The sequence below is a fragment of the Moschus berezovskii genome, chromosome 3 (genome assembly GCF_049115385.1).
Source record: "Moschus berezovskii isolate FMDL1 chromosome 3, NW_MosBer_1.0, whole genome shotgun sequence".
Taxonomy (NCBI): Eukaryota; Metazoa; Chordata; class Mammalia; order Artiodactyla; family Moschidae; genus Moschus; species Moschus berezovskii.
In genome coordinates this window covers 124,087,117-124,106,588 of record NC_142462.1, presented here as the reverse complement: position 1 = coordinate 124,106,588, position 19,472 = coordinate 124,087,117, and the positions used below count along the sequence as shown (strand labels likewise).

The following is a 19,472-nucleotide window of genomic DNA, read 5'->3' as shown; positions in this document are numbered from 1 at the left end:
CAATGTCATGAACCTCCGTCCACAGTTCTTCAGTGAAACATTAGATTTCAACTAAAACAGACATTATAACTTCCTAAAATGTTTGCTTGGAGGTAGGGAAAAAACAAGCAAATAATAACAAAAACAAAAGCACTAATTCTTCAAAAGGCCATGAAATTCTTTAGTTTAAGACTTAACCTCATGGGACTTCCCTGGTGGTCCAATGGCTAAGAATCAGCGTATCATTGCAGGGGACGTGGGTTCGATCCCTGGTCCAGAAACTAAGATCCCACATGCTGTGGAGCGACTAAGTCCATGTACGACAACTACCCACATGCCTTAGAGCTTGTACTCTGCAACGAGAAGTCACTGTACAGCCACAAAGATCCTGTGTGCTCCAACAAAGACCTAGCACAGCCAAAAAATAAGCAGTCATAAAAAGACTACTGTACAGGCTGCTCTGACTTCATAAAGAACTGTGAACAAGAAGCCAATCTCTCCTTCAACTGTGTAAGCAGATTTATGTTTAGATTCTCTTCCTCAAACCACTCCAGGCCTTCCCACTTCAACCTTGGCCTCCCTGACAGGGAACACAAAAGGGAGCCACGCAATGCACAAGGGACCAGGAGAGGAAGCTGGCCAACATTTCCAATCACAGAGAAGCCAGAGCATTCTAATCAAGGGCTATGCCATTAAGCAGCTCAGGACAACAGGGGAAGGTTAGGGTTCAACAAATGTTAACTTTTTCTTCATTAGGTCTAATTTTAAAATATAACATGAAAGGTATTTGTGACCCTCTGTTCCTTACAATGACCTAAAAGTCCCTATGTAATAGTCCAACTGTTATCTCCCACTATTTTCCTCCTCATTCGTTTCATCCTAGACACAGTCTCCTTATGGGTCACTAAATGTGTAAGGGATTATGCATGGGTTGTTCCCACTGCCTAGAACACTTTTCATCACGGCCCAGGTGGTACGAGTGGTAAAGAACCCACCTGCCAATGCAGGAGATGTAAGAGACATGTGTTCAATCCCTGGGTCGGGAAGATCCCCTGGAGGAGGGCTGGGCAACCCACTTCGGTATTCTTGCCTAGCGAATCCCATGGACAGAGGAGCCTGGCAGGCTGTGGTCCACAGGGTTGTAAAGAGTCTGACATGATGAGCGACTTAGCACACAGCTTCACCTCTATTGAATCTTTGCTCAATTATTACCTTCTTAACAAAGTTCTATCTAGACAAGCAGGTTTAAAACTGCAACTCAACCACCAAACATTAGCACTTCCCATCCTCCCTACTTCATACAACTTACCACCTTCTTACATACATTAATTTCTTATTCATTATGTTAATTATGTCCGTCTGCTCCCTGTTAGAATGTATGCTTCATCAGAGCAAGAGTTTTTTGTCTGTTCTGTTTCTTGTAGTATCCCCTGAGCTTATAACAAAAGCTAGCACACAGCAAACATTTAATAAATATTTGTTGAAATTAATGAAAAAATTTCTGGAGAAGACTCTTGAGAGTCCCTTGGACATCAAGGAAATCAAACCAGTCGATCCTAAAGGAAATCAATCCTTAATATTCATTGGAAGGACTGATGCTGAAACTCTGATACTTTGGCCACCTGATGTGAAGAGCTAACTCATTGGAAAAGACCCTGATGCTGGGAAAAATTAAAGGCAAGAGGAGAAGGAGGCAACAGAGGATGAGATGATTAGATAGCATCAATGACTCAATGGACAAGAGCTTGAACAAACTCTGAGAGATACTGAAGGACAGGGAAGCCTGGCATGCTACAGTCCATGGGGTTGCAAAGAGTCGGACACAATGTACGTGACTGAACAACAAATGAAAAAATTAGTATAATGTGGTTATCGTGTGCTTGCAAAATGCTGGGATTTCCAAACAAATATACTATCCTGTTTGAGCCAAGCAGTACCTTAATGCTTTGCATGGAGATCTTATTTCAACCTTATTTCAACAACAGTATGGGCTTCCCAGGTGGCTCAGAGGTAAAGAATCCTCCTGCCAATGCAGATTCAATCTTTGGATGGAGAAGATCCTCTGGAATGGAAATGGCAACCCGCTCCAGTATTCTTGCCTGGAAAATCCCATGGATAGAGGAACCTGGTGGGCTACAATGGGGTCACAAAGAGTCAGACACGACTAAGCAATTGAGCATGACAACCAGGCAGGACAATAACCATATTTACTATTAGAAATGGTACCAAAAAAAAAAAAAACCCACCAGACTCGCACAGTCCAATTTCACAAATTAAACAAAGCTCTCTGCTATGAAAAGAGGGGCTACTTTCCACTTTGTTCACTGCATGATTTTTGGCTGCCAGAACCTAAGGGCAAAATGAAAAAAGTTTTCTCCTCACCCGTAAGGTTTGACCCACTCCATCAAGATTTTTCACATAATACCCCCAGCTCACCCTCTCCACAAGAACACATCAAGATTCCTTGGTCTAAACTACAAAATGTATTAACTCTTAACAATTTTATGGGTAAATATAATTTTTCAAGCCATATGATGGTGACTTTTTAGAGAAATTTTTTCTGTAGTGAATCATTATACTAAATTGAGGAACGTATAAAAATGAGAGGAATTGACAAAACCTGGTCATTTTTTAAAAATATAATTAATTCCAAATCTTCAGAAGCAAAAGATTTCAGGAGGTCTTTTAAACAGGTCAAGAAGTTAACACCCAAATATAAAGAAAGTGGAAACCAGTCAGATGTCTGTTATAAATAAAATAACAAGTCCTTAACTGCTTAAGAAATTAAAACATCCAAACAAAAATCAAAAGGCTGAAAACTTAATCTATGCTAACAAATAATGAATCCAGCATCTACATGATAAAAAATTTTTTTTGCTTCATACTATCTGCCATTCCTTCTATATAGCCATGGCCTCAATATCCGAGGGTTGAAAGCTTTTAAAAGGAGGGTCAAAACAAACATTTAAGGTTAATACAAAACAACTAGTGACCAAATACTTTCAATCATAAACTTGAATAGTTAATGAAGCAAAAACTTCAGCAGTTAGATACCAAGGTAATATATTCTTCAAAATGTAAATGAATAAAAGGCTATGCTGAGCTTAGTCACCCAGTCGTGTCTGATTCTTTGCGACCCCATGAACTGTAGTCCACCAGGCTCTTCTGTCCCTGAGGATTCTCCAGGCAAGAATACTGGAGTGGGTTGCCATGCCATCCTCCAGGGGATCTTCCCAACCCAGGGATCAAACCCAGGTCTCCCTCAATGCAGACAGATTCTTTACCATCTGAGCCACCAGGGAAGCCCAAATAAAGGGCTAACCACCTGTTTACGTGAATTTTCAGTAGACAAGATGGTGTGGTTTCATGTTTCCTCTAGTCACGGTCTGGGAGCTGCCAGGGAACAGGTGGCTAGTAAGTTGAGAGTCGATTTTACCACGGTGGTACAGAGGAAGAATGGGGAAAGGTATATGCAATGTGCTGGTTAGAATGACAGGCCACAGATTTAAGCCAGACAAGGAGAGATGAGAGGGTCAGGAAGAATGAAGCAGGATGAAAAACTGTGGATGGGCCAACGGGCCCTGGTGTAGCTGAATGACCGTTGGAGTTATGTCACCAGAGTGATCTGAAAAGATGCATGCTGTGGTTGGAAAATGAGAGGCTAACACTCAGATTCTAGAGAGGTACAGTTCATGAGAGAAGAATCCTTTCCAGACACACAAACTGGAGATACCCCAATGAACAATTTGCCTACAGTATAAGCACTGCTATTCTTACTGTAAGCAACCCCCTGAAGACACAAGCATTTCTGTCTTTTCAAACTCATTATGGTTAGCACAGCAACTATTGTGAACAATTAAGGTATATTTATGTCCCAAAAGAAGTTACAGGACATTGTTTAGGTTGTGAGCAATGAGAAGAGTATAATAATGTAAGCAGGGCTAAACAGTTTACATAGATAGTTTCATTAGACGTTGTCATTATTTTATTTTTTTACTGAACTATAACTGGGGTATTTTTATACCTTATAAAGTGATCACCACGCTAAGTTCAGTGATCATCTGTCACCACAAAGTTATTACATCATCACTGACTAATATCTCTTATGCTATACATAACTGGAAGCTTATACCTCTTAATCTCCTTGTCTATTCCATTCATCCCCTACCATCATCCCCTCTGGCAATTACCAGTTTGTTTTCTGTGTCTATGAGTCTTTTCTCTTTTGCTATGTTTGTTTTGTTTCTTAGATTCCACCTGAGTGACTTATTCCACTAATAGTGAAATATAATACCTTCTAGGTCCATCCCTGTTGTCACAAATGGCACAATTTAAGATGATACTAAAATCATTCCACTAATTTTCCAGTCATAGCCTACTAAATGTACTGAACAATCTAACATTTTTCTTCTGAAAATCATTAAATAATTCTAGAGAAAAGGCTAACACTGGAATCATGTAAGAGTTCTATATGCCAGACACCACTCAAGGTACTAGGGATTGATAGTTTAAATTTTGCTATTATGCTAAAAAAAAAAATTCAGAAAATAGGTTGGTGCAAAAGTACTTGTGATTTTGCACTACTGAACTCTGCTGTTTGATATTGGAATACAGCCTTAAATAAATATGGTTATGTTATACATCATTTTAATGTGCACTTATCACTTTTTTGTTAATGACTTATTGCTGTTTATTTTATATATTTCTTTTAGAGTAGGAAAATGATGTTAGACAAAAAGCAAATTCAAGTGATTTTCTTACTTGAATTAAAAATGGGTTGTGTAAAGCAGCAAAGAGAACATGCAACATCAACAATGCATTTGGCCTGGGAACTGCTAATGAACATACAATGCAGAGGTGGGTCAAGAAGTTTTGCAAAGGAGACGAGAGCCTAGAAGATGAGGAGTGCAGTGGCCGGCCATCTGAAGCTGACAGCAACCAACTGAGAGGATCATCAAAGCTGCCAAAGAATTCAGCGTTGACCATTCTACAGTCATTTGGTATTTGAAGCACACTGGAAAGGTGACAAAGCTCAATACACATGAGCTGACAGCAAATTTTAAAAACTGTCATTTTGAAGTGTCGTCTTCTCTCATTGTACACAACAACGAACCATTTCTCGATTGGACTGTGACGTGAGATAAAAAGTGGAATTTCTATGACAATCGGTGATGACCAACTCAGTAGTTGGATCAAGAAGCTCCAAAGCACGTCCCAAAGCCAAACTTGCACCAAAAAAAGGTCATGGTCACTGTCTGGTGGTCTGCTGCCCGTCTGATCCACTACAGCTTTTTGAATCCCAGCGAAACCATTACATGTGAGAGGCACGCTCAGCAAATTGATGAGATGCACTGAAAACTACAAGGCCTGAAGCCGGCACTGATCAACAGAAAGGGTCAAATTCTTCTCCATGACAATGCCCAATCGCATGTCGCACAGCCAATGCCTTAAAATTTGAACAAATTGGGCTACAAAGTTTTGTCTCATATTCACCCGATCTCTCACCAGTGGACACTTCCTCAAGCACCAGGACAACTTTTTTCAAGGAAAACCCTTCCACAACCAGCAGGAGGCAGAGAATGCTTTCCAAGGGTTTGCTGAATCTCAAAGCATGGATTTTTACACTACAGGAATAAACTTACTTTCATATTTTGATTAATAAAGATGTGTTTGAGCCTAGTTATAATGATTTAAAATTCATGGTCCGAAACCGCAATTATGTTTGGCCCAAAACACGCACAGAGAAGCTGGAGATGGGGTACTGAATCAAGAATGCTGAACAGGGAGGCCCAAGCTAACCACCTGGAGGCAGCACGGAGCTCCTCTCAGCACCCCGGCTCTCACTCTGGAGAAGTGAGACCCACCGGGCCGTGTGACTGAAGGCACTCTTTCAGTATACCCTCACAAAGGATGGGGGCTCAGGTGTCAACTACAATTGGGCACTTGCCATCTAACTCTACAAGGATTAAATCATGTGCTGCTGCAGCTACTGATTTTCAACACCTTCTGAAAGGAGCTCAGGGTGGAAAGTGGGAAAGGAGGCATGCTGTGCTAGAGGGAAAACTAGCAGGACAGGCCTTCAGATAGTTAGACATTTTCAGGAGCTGATTTTATGAGCCAAATCCTTCTATCTCCTCACATCTAGAAAAGCACTCAAATTCCTCATGGTAACAACTGTCTTGTGACTAGCAGAAAGCTTCACCTGACTAGCAGAAACCTTCCGGAAAAAATATGTGCTCGATTGCATGTATGCCCCCATCACTAAAATCACATATATACTGTCCTTCCCCGCTGCCTCTCTGGCACAGTGTCTCAGAGCTATCGGAAGTGCTGTCTCCCAGGCTGCAGTCCTCATTTTGCCCCAGATAAAACTTAACTCGCAACTCTTGCACTGTGCTTTAAGTTGACATATGAGACGTATTATTACTTACAGATCCCAGAATTGGCAGTGGGGCTGGGGGTGGAGGTGTGGCCCACAGGACCACAACCCAGGGGAAGGGCATTTCTCTGTCTGAGGACATCAGCAGGAGAGAGGGCAGGGTAGCAAGCGCCTCTGACTGACTGGGGTGGTCGTGACTTTCTGCAGGCTTAACACTAAGCCACTATTTTAAACGATCCCCTGGGTAAAGCAAGGTGGCAAAGTGCAAGCATCCTGACCAGGAGTTATTATCATGTAAAAGGCCCAGACAGCAACTCAGAAACACAAAGTTGTTTTCCCCAAAAGTTGTCTTTCTCGTAACAATGTAGATGAACAATAAGTTAAAAATTAAAAAAACCCTGAAGTCTATCAATGTTTTGCTGCAAATTCTACTAGTTATTTTTAATCTTCCTACCCTAGCCACAAAATGTTATATTGCTATTTGTAATTAATGAAAAATAAATGTAATAAAGTTAGCAGCACTATGGATAATATTCTACTTTTCTTCATTTAAAAAGAAATATAAAGAGTTATGTATTTCTTTAATAATAAGGGTAAAATTTTTCTTAGGAAAAAACTTCCTAATTTAAAAACAAGAACAAATTTGGAAAGGATTAAATATTTTAAGGCTTCAAATGAGATATATGGCCTTTTAACTTCAGAAGCAGAGATTTTAGCATATTTAAAGAAAGAAATATTTTAAATCCATTAATTTGTCAAAATTGACAATAAAATTTGGACACTGAACAAATATTCTAAAAGCATGATTTGAAAAATTACCTTTTTTCTATAAATCATTATCTAGTCTGAAATTAGCATGCCTCTTTCAATAGCCATCTTTTTTTTTTTTTTTTTTACTACAAGACTAATGAGACAATTCTATTTAACCAAACAGGACAGCCCTCATTTTCCTTCAGTACCAAACAATTATCATAAAATTTAATGAAGTTTAAAATGTTTATCTCTAAATGTTAAGTATTTACCTTTCAGTAGTTTCCAGCTGTTTTCTCATCAGTATATATTCCAAAGGGTCCAAGAGTAAACATTTTGTTAGCTTTTTCCATGAAAGAGATTCATATTTTAATTCAGCTAGAGTCAGCACTGATTTATAACAGTGCCTTTCCTACATACCCTGTAAAATTACCAAGTGATGACAACACAAAAGTACACACTATTCTTTCCCATTCCTTATCTACTCTGAAGGCTAGAAAGAAATATATTTCATAATTACAATTAAGGCGATTATTGAACTAGGAAAGGTTCAGAGCAAATTCCAGACATCATGAGCCTTCTGGGAATGATCCTTTGACCTTTTGATATTTATGAATGTCCTCTCTATAAGAAAATCAAGGAGCATAAACATATTTAAGTGTCTGTATATGATATCTCAAATGCAGAGGAAAACCACATGGTAATGTTGATTGGATGGAGACAAAAGCAAATTTAAACACTAAAGAAAACCAAAAGGATAGAAAATATGACAAATTACTTAAATTACCATGTTTAGGACACCTGCTTTGTCAGTGAATAAGGGCTGATAGAAGCTAATGAGGCTAACTATCGTTCTTTAATACTCTCTCCCATCAAATGCTCCAGTAATGAGCAGCTCTCCCTAGGTAAGACCTACAGAAGACAGGAAGAAGAAAGTGACCACAGGCTCAAAAGGGTGTGCACAACCAACATTTACTTCATGGAATCATTACTCTCAAGGTCTTTCTAACTCTGTATTTTATTATACATACTAAAGTGAAAGTGAAGTCGCTCAGTCATGTCCGACTGTAGCCTACCAGGCTCCTCTGTCCACGGGATTTTCCAGGCAACAGTACTGGAGTGGATTGCCATTTCCTTCTCCAGGGGATCTTCCCAACCCAGGACTCGAACCTGGGTCTCCCGCATTGTAGACAGACGCTTTACCTTGTGAGCCACCAGCTTCTTTATTTATTACAACTGGTCATACTTTACCTCATTTCTGACCCCATGGATCTGGTCAAGACTGCCAGGCATCCTCAAGAAATGCCCTGACTGCGGCTGACATTTGGTCTTTTCTTCAGTCCCAGCAGAAACAGCCCATACCATGTCAACACAGGGACTTAAACTCAAATGTAGTCAGAAACCAAGCAGATTATAAAGAGGAAAGAGAGAGAAAATAAGTGTGGTTCTAAGTGTCAGGGCACGTCCCTCAGCTAAAGCAATTCAAATTCAAAACTACAAAAGCTGCTGACCAGCCTCCAGATTGCAACTTCTTTTTTTTCTTGGCTGCATCAAATGGCTTGTGGGATCACTTCCCAGAGACTGAACCCAGGCCATGACAGCGAAAGCACCAAGTCCTAACCACGAGACCACGCAGGGTATGCCCCAGATTGCAACTTCTGATGGAGGTGCACAAAATGAACAGTACATAAACACAACCCCCAAAACCACAAAAACTATTACTTCTTGTTCCCTTTCTGCCCATAAGAAGGAAGATTAAGTCTAAAGTGTATCAGATAAAGATGAAATTAATGAAAAAGAAAAAAAATAGTTGTTAGAAGTGTTCTGAGATATCCAAACACACAGAATACATACAAGCATACATCCATCCATGGTCAGCATGGCCTCTGCAGCCAGCTTTGACCCAGGGTCCAAAGACATACTAGTGGAGCTGACAATCCCTAAACCATGGCTGCTGCTGCTGCTGCTAAGTCACGTCAGTCGTGTCCGACTCTGTGTGACCCCATAGACGGAAGCCCACCAGGCTCCCCCGTCCCTGGGATTCTCCAGGCAAAAACACTGGAGTGGGTTGCCATTTCCTTCTCCAATGTGTGAAAGTGAAAAGTGAAAGTGAAGTCACTCAGTCGCGTCCGACCCTTAGCAACCCCACAGACTACAGCCCACCAGGCTCCTCCATCCATGGGATTCTCCAGGCAAGAGTACTGGAGTGGCTTGCCATTGCCTTCTCCATGGCTACTGACGGTTTTATTCTGCAAGCATGTCAAGAGTCTCTAGAGGTGTGTGCTGACAGAGTGGTTTATGTACATTAGTCAAGTGTGCAAAGTAAGACGAACATAGGATAGAACAGAAAACAGTCCAGGGTGTAAGACAGACAGGAAGAGAACAATGAGTCTTATCTTTTCCCCTCTTAGTTTTAGAGAAATTAAGTAACTTGCTTTAAGGATACACAGCTAGTAAGGGGAGAAACTAGACTTGAATCCCAATGACCTTATGTCCTTCGTTGCTTTGTAACCATCTGGCAAAGAAGAGACCAGTGATTCTCTATTTGCCATTCCTTTAAAAAAAAAAAAAATAGAAGTCATCCAGTGATTTTCTTTTTTTAACATAAATTTACATTTCCCACAAGAGTCAAGGGATCAGTAACTCTCCTCCCAAACAAGATGTTCCTTCACCTCTCTGGATTTCTATCATCTCCTAAAATTGGAACCCAGTAATTCTTTACTATTTTTAAATTCTCAGGCTTTTCAGGAGCATCAACGATCTTGAACGAAGCTACCCAGACTGCCATTACCAGAAGCACAAGGCCAGGGTTATGTTCTAAACTGTTGCTTTTTGAATTTCAAAGGGAACAGGCTAGGCACGGCTAAAAAGAGACATGAGAAAACCATACTGTGACAGAATACTGGGGTTTTTTCAGAAACTCATTTCTGAATGCATTCTACTACCCTCAGGAGGTTTAGAAAGCAAATGAGTCTAATTGCCAAACAGCCAATTTCATTCTTAGCTGCTCCTGTTGTATCAGGCCGCGGGAAATCGATACAGCAGACAGCGGCACCTGCACATCCTCTGGAGCCTCACCATCCTGCACGGGGTTGACTTCCAAGCGCCAGCACCGCATCTCCAGCCTCTGGAGTCCATCTGCCCACCTGCGGGGTGGGCCCACACTCTGGGGGAATGGGCGGCCCTCACAACGGGCTGGTAGAAGCAGCCAGCCCCCTCACAGCCAGAGTAACTGCTACCCGCATTCTTCACCGGTCCCCGCTCCCAGCATGACTAGGCTTTAACTGCCCACAGTGGAAACTGGCTTGAAAACACGCCCCTTACTGTCTGGCTTTCCTACCCTCACTTCCTCATTCCCCCGCTGCTGTGTCCTAGATTACTCACCTCGTGGCTCTGAATTTATATCTCAGGATTTGCTTCAGGGGGCTTCCCAGGTGGTGGCAGTGGTTTAGCCTCTTAAGTCGTGTCCAACTCTTGTGATCCCATGGATTGTAGCCCGTCAGGCTCCTCTGCCCATGGGATTCTCCAGGCAAGAATACTGGAGTGGGTGGCCATTCCCTTCTCCAGGGGATCGTCCCAGCCCAAGGATCAGACAAGTCTCCTGCATTGAGAAGATGGAGCAGGGCAACCAAGAGTAGCCCCCACTCACCACTACTAGAGAAAGCCAGAGCGAAAGCAGTGAAGACCAGCACAGCCCACAACTACATAAAATTATTTAAGAAGTTCTTCTGAACACGTGTAAGATATTTTTTTGACTAGCAAAAAAAAAAAAAATTCAAAGTGATATGCTTTTCCAAGGAAATCAAAAGCTCTCAGGCAATGTGGCTTGAAATAACTGTTAATTAGCAGGTAAATATGAAGAATCAAACGCAGCCAACACAAGCAACTCTCAGATACAACACTGCAGTCCTGAACCTACGCATCTGGTTCACTCAAGATGGTAACAAGTCATAAAATCTAAGTTAAAAAGCACGTTTTCAGCTCCTGTATGAAAAGGGCTTAGAAGCCATCTCTTCTATCTGTACAAAATAAACCAAAAATCAATGACTTTTGAACCCATCAGAGAACAAAGGTTACAGGACAAACTACCACTGAAAACCTGGAGACACACAGCTGAAATCTGCTTACCTGGAGCAGAAGCTGCACCATAAACTGGCCTGAAAAGGAGAGACCACGAGAATGCAGTCTGGAGCAGGGAGGGGCTGCAGCTCTGAGGGCTTTACCTCCAGGAATCCCACCACAGTGTATGTGCAGGCCCCAGACTGATACCCTCATGACTAAGGCAGGGGAGGAGAAGAATAATCACTGCAAAACACAAATCTAGCCCAGAGTCTTCTTCCTAACACAGGCATATGCTCCAGGGGGAAAAGACACCAGAGCTTTCTCTAGATTAAGAAAGACATTCCTCCAGCCCCTCCTAGCCCTCCAGTCAAACCTGAGGGTGAAAAGTGTTAGTCATTCAGTCCTGTCCAATTCTTTGTGACCCCATGGACTGTAGCCCACCAGGCTCCTCTGTCCATGGGATTCTCCAGGCAAGAATACCGGAGTGGATTGCCATTCCCTTTAACAGGGGATCTTCCTGACCCAGGGATCAAACCTAGGTCTCCTGCATTGCAGGCAGATTCTCAACCATCTGAGCTACCACGGGAAAAAGTCATCAACAAAGGTGAAGGCTTCTATAAAACGACTGAAAACTGCAGCTAGGGAAGGGAGTGGGTTGCAGGGAGGAATAAAGCTACAGCAATGGAGAACACTTATGAAGGTCACAGACACAGGCTGAGATTTAATTAGAAGATTACAGAATTCTCACCCTTCCTCACAATTCACCATAACACGAGCAGGGCTCCAAATAGAATACTGGTGTGTTACAGCTGATGCAGGTTTCCCAGGTGGCACTCTGCCAATACAGGTAGACGTAAGAGACACAGGTTTGATCCCTGGGTCAGGCAAATCCCCTGGAGGAGGGCAAGGCAACCCACTCCAGTATTCTTGCCTGGAGAATCCAATAGACAGAGGAGCCTAGTGGGATACAGTCCATGGCATTGCAAAAGTCAGACACGATTAAAGTAACTTAGCACTCGGAGCTGACACAGACTCTCTCTGCAGAACAGTACTTATACAAACAGGGCACTAGAAGAATCTGAAGCCTCTGGAACCTGTAACTACTGCAAACATTAAACACTGCCAAACCTCTATTAGTTCCTATAACCTGACACAACATTAACAGCCTTTCAAAAACAACAACAAAATGCAAAGCTTAATAGAAGAGAAAACAGTCACCAAGACAAAGCAATCATTAGAACCAGAATTAGATGACACAGATTTGGGGATTGGCAGACAAGGAATTTAAAATATCTATCATTAATAGGTTAAGGGCTCTAACAGAAAAAGACAACATGCAAGAATAGAAGGATGATGGAAACAGTAAGAAAGAATCAAAAGGAAATGCTAAAAACCAACAGCACTGCAAAAGCTATGAAGAATGCCTTCCGCGGGCTCATCAGAGACTCCACACAGCCAGAGAAAGAAGCAGTGAGCTGGAATATAGGTCAACAGACACTCTGCAAACTTAAATGCAAAGAGAAAAAAAGAATGAAATAAACAGAATATCCAAAAACTGTGGGGCAATTTCAGAAAGTATAACACATACACATTACTAGAATAGCAGAAGAAAAAAAGGAAGTAGAAAAAATATTTGAAATAATAATGGCAAAGAATTTTCCAAAATTGACAACAGACCCTAGGAAGCTGAGAGTACAACCAAACACATTAAGTACCCTAAAAAAAAAAAAAAAAACACCTCACTTAGGTATATCATATTCAGACAAGCAAAGGACAAATATAAAATCTTGAAAGAAGCTACAGGAAGGGAAGAACATTTTTTCTACAGAGGAAAGAGAATTACAGTGGACTTCTCATCATGCAAGCAAGAGCAGAGTAAAATATTTAAAGTAGGAAACCCTATTACCAGCTCAGAATTCTACATTCATTGATATCATTCAAAATGAAGGAGAAATAAAAGCTTTTTCATTAAAAAAAAAAACTGACAAATTCATCACAAGCAGCCCTGTCCTGCAAAAAAAATGGAAAAAAAATCTTCAAGCAAAAGAAAAATGATACAGATCAGAAACCTGAATCTGCATAGATAAGAGCATCAGAGACGGGGTAAATACACTGAAAATAAAATCATTTACTTTTCTTATTCTTATCTGACCTAAAAGACAACCAGAACAAGGGCAGAACAAAATAACAGAACAAGGGCATTTACAGTCCATGGGGGTTGCAAAACAGTCGGACAAGACTTAATGACCAAACAACAACTGGGTGATCACAGCACATTGGTAAGTGAATGACAACAAGGTCACAGGGGTGGGAGAAACCTATACATACACCAAGCAATATTATTATTGTTGTTTAGTTGCTAACTGTGTCTGACTCTTTTATGACCCCATGGACTGTAGCCCACCAGGCTCCTCTGTCCATGGGATTTTCCAGGCACCAATACTGGAGCGGGTTGCCATTTCCTCCTCCAGGGGATCTTCCCAACCCAGGAATCAAAACCATGTCTCCTGCATTGGCAGGAAGATTCTTCACCACTAAGACACCAGAATTACATTACTTCAAGGCAGATTAAACTCTTGGAGGGTACCAACAGAACCTATCACCAGGACCCAGGAGAAAGGAGGAGCAACCCCACAAGAGACTGACCCAGACTTGCCCGGGAGTGTCCAGCAGTCTCCAGGGGAGGCGTGGGTTGGTGGCGGCTGCTGCAGGGCGGGGGCACTGAGTGCAGCAGTGCATGATGGGACCTTCTGAAGGAGGCCGCCATTATCTTCATTACCTCCACCATAGAGTGCATGCTTAATCACTTCAGTCGTGTCCGACTCTTTGAGACCCCAGGGACTGTAGCTCACCAGGCTCCTCAGTCCATGGGATTCTCCAGGCAAGAACACTGGCGTGGGGTGCCATTTCCTTCTCCAGGGTATCTTCCCGACCCAGGGATTGAACCTGCATCTCTTACACCTCCTGCATTGGCAGGCAGGTTTTTTAGCGCCACCTGGGAAGCCCATCATAGTTTGGCCCCAGGTAAATGGCAGGGAGGGAACACAGTTCCACTCATCAACAGAAAATTGGATTAAAGATTGACTGAGCATGGCCCCGCCCATCAGAACAAGGCCCAGTACCCCTCAGTCTCTTCCACCAGGAAGCTTCCATAAGCCTCTTATCCTTCTCCATCAGAGGGCAGACAGACTAAAAACCACAATCCCAAAAAACTAACCAATCTGATCACACTGACCACAGCCCTGTCTAACTCAAACTGTGAGCCATGCCGTGTAAGACCACCCAAGACAGACGGGTCATGGTGGAGAGTTCTGACAAAATGTGGCCCACTGGAGAAGGGAATGGCAAACCACTTCAGTATTCTTGCCTTGAGAACCTTATGAACAGTCCATATATGTACACATATATTTTCTTGCTTATCAGCTGAGAGGGTCTAGAAGAATAACACCCCCATGACAACAAGCATACCTAGTGCCCAAATCTTGGTTTCTAACAGAATTCTCCAATAAAAGGAACCAAAGCTCCTTGAAGAAATGACTGACTCTTGGACTGGGAAAAGAAATATGTAAGATGAGCCTGAAGGACCTTTCAGTGCCATAAAGTAAGAAAATGATACACAGAATACCCCAGGAAAAAAGAAATAGAGATAAAAAATAGGATAAATACTGATAGGAATACGTTAAAGGAATAGATGGAACGAAATGAAAGAGCTTACAAAGGCCATACCTAAAACAATTTAAGCAACAAAATAAAGTGGTACTGCATTGTAACCCAAAGTAAAGATAACTATCCACGAGTCCATAATGACAGAGAGAACATTAAAAAAAAAACCTGGTCATTAATAACTTATGCACAATCATTTTTCTTAGTGTCTGTAATTTTGCAAAGTAAAGCTTTTATATGTCTTTATACATATATACATAAGTGTGTATTGATAGATACATATATATATATCACCCAACAACCAAATGTTCCTTTGACTCTGTATGTAGGTTGGTTTCCAGGGGTTATAATGTGCTTACATGATTAAGTCCTCAACTAATTCTTGTCCTGGAATCACAGGACACAGATTCTCATAGTCTGTCCTTATGGGTTGTGTATTTGTATATATTAACTGTTTTCTCTTCACTTCTGCTTCCTCCTCATTATTTAACACAAGATTCACTGAAGATCAACTTTACAAACTAACCTGCAGAAAACAGAATGTTCGCATGGAAATGCCTGTGGCAGGCTATATGCAGACACAGCCTATCAGAAGGGTGAACTGCCCCACTGAAGTTGGGCTCCTGGCTTCAAGTCCACTCTCTACACTCCAGTGGGTCTCAGCCAGAGCCCGAGATATTTGGCAATGTCTGGGGAAACTCAGCACCACCGGAGTCTTTTGGTAATGTCTGGAAATGTTTTTGGTTGCCATGACCAGGGATCCTGTTAACACCTGGTAGGGAGAGGCCAGGGATGTTGCTAAACCCCCCACAATGCACAGAACAGCCCCCAACAATGAAGAATTATCTGGCTCAAAATGTCAACAGTGCCAAGTTTGAGAAACTCTGTTCTGTAACACTGGAGCTGGGACTCTACATGTAACATTTATCGAACCCTTGAACAACAAGGCAGGTAGAAACGCCAACCTTCCAGGCAGTTGGAAAATCCACTTATATGGTAGGCCCTCCGTATCTTCAGTACCTCTGTACTGCAGAGTTCAACTAGTTGCTGATTTTGCTGTAGTGTAGTATTTACTGTTGAAAAAAATCTGCAAATTAATGGACCTGTGCATGCAGTTCAAATCTGTGTTGTTCAAGGGTCAGCTGTACTGATAAATGAAACAATTTGGATGAACAGGGAAACACATATGAAAAAGTCTTCAGCCTCAATAATTACTACAAACATGCAAATAAAAATAAGATACTATTTTCCAACTCTTGAAAAGTTAAAGTGTTAGTTGCTCAGTGGTCCCCGATTCTTTGTGACCCCATAGGCCCGCCAGGTTCCTCTGTCCATGTAATTCTCTGGGCAAGAATACTGGAGTGTGTTGCCATTCCATCTTCTCCAGATTTTCCCCACCCAGAGATCCAACGTTCGGTCTTCTACATTGCATACAGAATTTTTACCATCTGAGCCACCAGAAAAGCCCTTAAAAACCTTTATACCCTTTGGCCAATAATCCCACTTTCTCTAAGAATAAAAATCCTAAAGAAATAATAAATTGAGTGAAAAACTACGCATTTCCTAAAGCAAACTCCAAAAAACACTACAATACAGATATAAACCACAGTATATAGAAACAAGTACAAAGGACAAATTAAATTTGTATATTAAAAAAAAAAAACTTAAAGAAAATGTCTTATAGAACTTAAGGTTTAAGTTTGACTTGAAAGATTAAGACTTCAATGGCCCAAAAGCTAAAATATCTCAAGCAGAAAGATGAAGTCTAAAGAAACCACAACATGGATTTGTTTTCCGTTTTTCAAACAGAATAGTAAGTAGGACAGTTGGTTACAAGGAAATACACACATCTGGTTAAGGTTAGTGGAACGGATTAATTCTATGAGGACAGGCTGGGGCTATGACCCTGAGGGTGAGAATTAACTCATTCTACAAGCAAAAGGAAGCTAACTAGTGTTTTTAAGCAAATGTACCTTAGGAAGAAAATCCTAGAAACAATCTATAAAATGATTTGGGACAGAAGGAAATAAAATCTAGAACCAGGGAGCCAGTTAGAAAAAAAAAAATTTCCAAAGAGGCATTCACGGTTTGCAATAGAGCTGTTAAAGCGAGTGGCAAGGAGAATCAGAGGCAGAACTGCCTGCACTTGTCAGCTTGACCAGATATGGGACCCTGAGGGAGAAAGGAGGAATAAAAACAACACTCAGTTAAGTCTTAGTGACAGTGAGGAGCACTTCCAAATGCAGGGTGTGCAGGTTCAATCCCTGCTCGGGAACTAAGATTCCACATGCCTCACGGCCAAAAACCCAAAACAGAGAACAGAAGCAATATTGTAACAAATTCCATAAAACTTTAAAAATGAAAGGAGGGGAAGGGTTCTTTAAAAATAAAGCAAAAACAAGTCAAAAAACACACAGATTTACCATATGACCTAGCAGTTCCACTCCAAGATATGTATATCCCAAAGAATCAAAAACGGAGACTCATACAGGCACATGTAAACACTTGTTCACAGCAGCGTTATTCACAGTAGGCAAAAAATGGCAGCAACCTAGTGTCCATCAATGGACTGTTATATAGCCGCTCAGCCATATGCCATACAAAGGAACGAAGTCTGAGATACACTACAGCATGGACGAACGTTGAAAACTGCCGTGAAATAAGCTGAACAGGGCAAATATTGGATGATTTCAATTCTGTGAGGCATCTAGAATAAACAAATTCAGAGACAGAAGGGACTTGGGGGAGGGGAAGTGGGGAGTTACTGCTTAATGGTTAGACTTTGTGTTTAAGGTAAAAAACTTTTGGCAATAGTGGTTATGGTGACACAATATTGTGAATGTACTTAATACCTGAGTTGTATACTTTAAAAACGGTTAGAACAATAAACTTCAAGTTATGTGTACTTTAGCACAATAACGGTTTTCTGCTTTCGATTTTTTCTCAAGGCAGAGTAGAACTTCAGTTCAGTCGCTCAGTCGTGTCCGACTCTTTGCGACCCCATGAATCACAGCACGCCAGGCCTCCCTGTCCATCACCAACTCCTGGAGTACACTCAAACTCATGTCCATCGAGTCGGTGATGCCATCCAGGCATCTTATTCTCTGTCTTCCCCGTCTCCTCCTGCCCCCAATCCTTCCCAGCATCAGAGTCTTTTCCAGTGAGTCAACTCGTCGCATGAGGTGGCCAAAGTATTGGAGTTTCAGCTTTAGCATCAGTCCTTCCAATGAACATATGAACTTAACATATGGTATTTATCTAGGTAATAGCAAAGAACTGAAAAGAGTTAAAGGGGCGGGGGGGAGGTCTGGCTTGTTATTTCAGGGGGACGAAACTACCACCACAGTATTTTATTGGTGCACGGCAGCGTGAGAAGCATTTCAAAGTTATAATTTCATCTTATATTTGGAAAACCAGCCAACCGACTGCTTTCCAAACACAGAGTAAGAAGGCACGCAGGACGAAATATCTTCGATGGGAAAAATACACGAAGCTCTTCCACCACGAGCGTATTCAAATTCCTTAAAGGGTGAAATCGACCCGAAATGCAGGAGGGTGGGGGCTGGATATTTCTGTCTTTAAACCACACGTATGTTAAGAGCCTGGGCAACTGTAGAAGGAACCCAATTTCTTCAGCAAGTGCACTTCAAAGAAACAGAAAAGGCAAATTTCAGATGCTCACCCAGCGAATGCCCCGCGAGGACCCGGTCAAAGCCTGAGTGGCACAACCCAATCATGAAGAAAGCAAAACTGTTTTCCTTCAAAAAAATCTCTCAAGGACCTGGTGCACACGGCCCGAATACCGCGGAAACCGAGGTCTGGGTCCCAGGGGGTGCGCTCCTCGAGTCGCTCCGGCGTCTAGACGTCTGCGATTCCCCGCAGTTGTTTCCGGGGCACCGCGTTTCCTCAGACGCGCCGGCGGGGCCGGGGATGGCTCCGCGCGCCGCCCGCCGCCCCGCAGGGCCCGGCGTCCCCTCAGGCCACCGCCGGCCGCACGCCGGGGCCGCGGCCCGAGAGCCCGCGGAGGCAGCCGCCGGCGCGCGGCCGCCCGCCTGAGGCGCTGAGACGGACGGAGGCCGCGCGGGCTCACACGCCGCCGGGCCGCCGCTACTCACCCGGACGCCGTCAGCGCAGCACCCCGGCCTCTCGGGACTCGGGCTGGGACATCCTCCCTCCCGCCGCGGCCCGCCTCCGAGCCGCATTCGCCGCCGCACGGGCGGGGCCGCCTGGCAGGAAACGCAGCCCCGGGCGCACAGGGGCTTCTCGCCCTCCCGCCCCCACCACGGGCTCAACCCGCGCCCGCGCCGCAGACTCGGCCGGAGCGCGCGCCCTCGAGCGCCACGTGACCCGCGGGCCGCGGCCCCCGCGCTGACGTCACCGCCCGCTGCGGGCGCGCCGCGGCCCCGCCCCCGCTGGTGAGCTGGGCGGGGTCAGCCTGCGATCGGCGGGTTCTTAGCTCCTGCATACATGGGCTCATTAAGGACAGGTGTCTTACGCATATTAAAAGATGTGCGGTCCCAGTTATGATGGGTTAAAAATGTCAACGCTGGGCAGAAGCTTGGGTTAAAATCTCAGGAGCTGGTGACAAGAGTGGAAAAGTAGAGCGCACCTGCAAAATAGCACCAGCAAGGCACACGGG

The 19,472-nt window shown here is 43.0% G+C and overlaps 1 protein-coding gene across 5 annotated transcripts in view; it reads right to left on the bottom strand.

Moving 5' to 3' along the window:
• The window catches only part of GALNT11 (polypeptide N-acetylgalactosaminyltransferase 11), a 49,433-nt gene extending 30,262 nt beyond the window's left edge, over positions 1-19,171 (bottom strand). Inside the window, exons 1-2 of one of the 5 annotated variants that reach the window (XM_055421614.2) lie at positions 18,949-19,171; positions 1,917-2,112 (exon numbers count right to left, since the gene is read on the bottom strand). The gene's annotated coding sequence lies outside the window, so the exon portion shown is untranslated. The other 4 variants (XM_055421616.2, XM_055421613.2, XM_055421615.2 and 1 more) reach the window with 4 other exon arrangements.
• Positions 19,172-19,472: the final 301 nt, after the last annotated feature.